Raw genomic sequence first — 2385 nt, forward strand, 5'->3', positions numbered from 1 at the left:
AAAAAAAAAAAAAAAAAAAAATTGTTCACTAAGGCTGGGCATGGTGGTTCACACCTGCAATCCTAATACTTTGGGGGGCTGAGGAGGGAGGATTGCTTGAGCCCAGTAGTTCAAGACTAGCCTAGGTAACATAGCAAGACCTCATCTCTGCAAAAAAAAATCAGCCAAGCACGGTGGCACACACCCGTAGTCCCAGCTGCTCTGGAGGCTGAGGTGAGAGGATCACCTTAGCACAGTTGGTTGAGGCTGCTGAGAGCTGTGATCATGCCACTGCACTCCAGCCCTGGGAACAGAATGAGACCCCGACTCTAAGAATAAAAACTAAACAACACACACACACACACACACACACACAAATTACTCACCTACTCATAACCCTACTTCTTAGGGACCTGCCACTAGTGTTTCCAGTGTTTTTTTCCTGCTTGTTTTTCTGTGTGTCCCTTTCCCCCCAAGTTAACACTTTATCAAGAACATTTCTTTCTTATATTTAAAAAAACTCGAATTACCTCCACCCCCATCCCACCCTCTTCTGTGCTGGGTGGATGGTTTGTTCTAACAAACATAGACCATTTACTCAGGCCTGACCACATCTTTCCTGGATCCCTGATCCCATGTACAGCAAGAACTTGGTCACTGGTTTAGGGCACTGACTTTAGAAATCCCTTCTCGAGACCCACCCTGGACGCCCTTTAGAGCAGTGCTCTCTCACTTCTGTTTCAAGGGCTCAGATGTGTGGCGTGCCTAGGTATACAGTAGAGCCATATTCAAGAGCAAACCACAGGAAGTCTGAATGATGAGGATGCAGAGACCTTCGGTTCACTCCCCTCACTTTAAGGTAGGGCTGGCACTTGCCCAGTCATGCCACTGCCTGGCTTTCCTTCTGAATGGCCTTGCTGTCCTCGGCTTGTTTAAAAGTAAGCCCCCAACAAAAATATAGCAAAAGTACAAACTTGTGCTGAATAAATGGAGTTTGTTCCCATTACTGAAGGGGAAGAGGTGAGGAAGTTTGGTGAGACTGGACTAGCCCCTTCAGCACGGCCTCTTCTGAAGATCAGAGACTGGACATCGATGGGATGGGATGAAAGCATGGAGGAAGCGCCATGCCCGTCTATTCCAGGGTGGGATGGAGGCTGGAGGAGGCATCTCTCCCATCGTGTCTGTTGTCTGTGGTGTGTGTTTGTGTGTGTCTATGTCTGTTTGTGGTGTTTGTGGATGGGATGGAGGCTGGAGGCATCTTGCCCGTTGCATCTGTGATTGGATGGAGGCTGGAGAAGGCATCTCGCCATCTCCTTTCTCCCTCTGGAGACTGGATGCCCACAGGTGGAGGCATTCGTGTCCAGGAGGCCCTCCTGGTGTCTGTCACACGCTGCCTGGTTGCTGATCCACCAGGTGGAGGGAGCTGCGGCCCGTAGCACAGCTCTCTGGTCAATATAGATGCTGGAAAACAGAAGGAAGGCAGACTAGGGAGGGAGGCCCTGTGGTCAGTACTAAGCTGGCAGGATGGGGCTGGGCACAGCCATCCAGGGGAGCACCTGGCGGGACTAGGCTCCAAGGAGGAATGGGACAGAAGGAGGAGAGTGTGGTGTGAATGTAGAGGTGTGAGTGACAGTTTGTATGTGGTATGTTTGTCTGTGTTTGTAGACTATGTCTGTGGTGTGAGTGTTTGTGGTATATGCCTGTGGTGTGTGCGTGTGTTTTTATGTCTGTGAGTGTATGTGGGGAGTGTGTGTGGTGTGTGTCTATGATTCTGCGTTGTGTCTATGTGCCTGTATGCCTGTGTTGTATGAGTTTGTGTGTGTATCTGTGGGTCTGGTGTGTGTGTCTAAGTGTGTGTCTCTGGTGTGTCTGTGTCTGGTGTATCTATGCGTGTGTGTTTGGTGTGTCTATGTGTGTCTCTGGGGTGTGCGCTCGCGCGTGCGTGTGTGAAACAGGTCGCCGGGCTGATGAGCGAGGCACATCCGCGGGCGCTGTCTGAGCAGGCAGTAAGGGACCTCGGGGACAGGATGGCGTATCCTCCCCAACCCCCAAGCCCAAGGATAAAGCCGGCGCACCCAGCCCCCAGCGTGCGCCCGCGGCGGCTTCCCCTCTGCCAGGATCTGCAGGGGGCTCGGCCTCACCTCTAGGACCTGCCTCTCTTTCCGCGCCAGTGAGGCTGCGCCTCCCCCCGAAGACCGACAGCTGCCGCGGGCCAATGGCCCGAGCCGCGGGGAGCCCACCTGGGCTGGAGGAGCTCCCGCAAAGAGGCGGGCACGAGGCAACCCAGGCGCGGGGTTGGGCGGGATCCAAGAGGAGGCTGGCCAGGCCTTCCCCAGCGGGGAGACCCAAGAGCCAGTGGCCAATAGGAAGGCGAGCTGGCGCGCGGGGCCAATGGGAAGGGGGCCT

Source organism: Carlito syrichta, unplaced genomic scaffold, assembly GCF_000164805.1.
Source record: "Carlito syrichta isolate Samal-C Ts95f unplaced genomic scaffold, Tarsius_syrichta-2.0.1 Scaffold303115, whole genome shotgun sequence".
Classification (NCBI taxonomy): domain Eukaryota; kingdom Metazoa; phylum Chordata; class Mammalia; order Primates; family Tarsiidae; genus Carlito; species Carlito syrichta.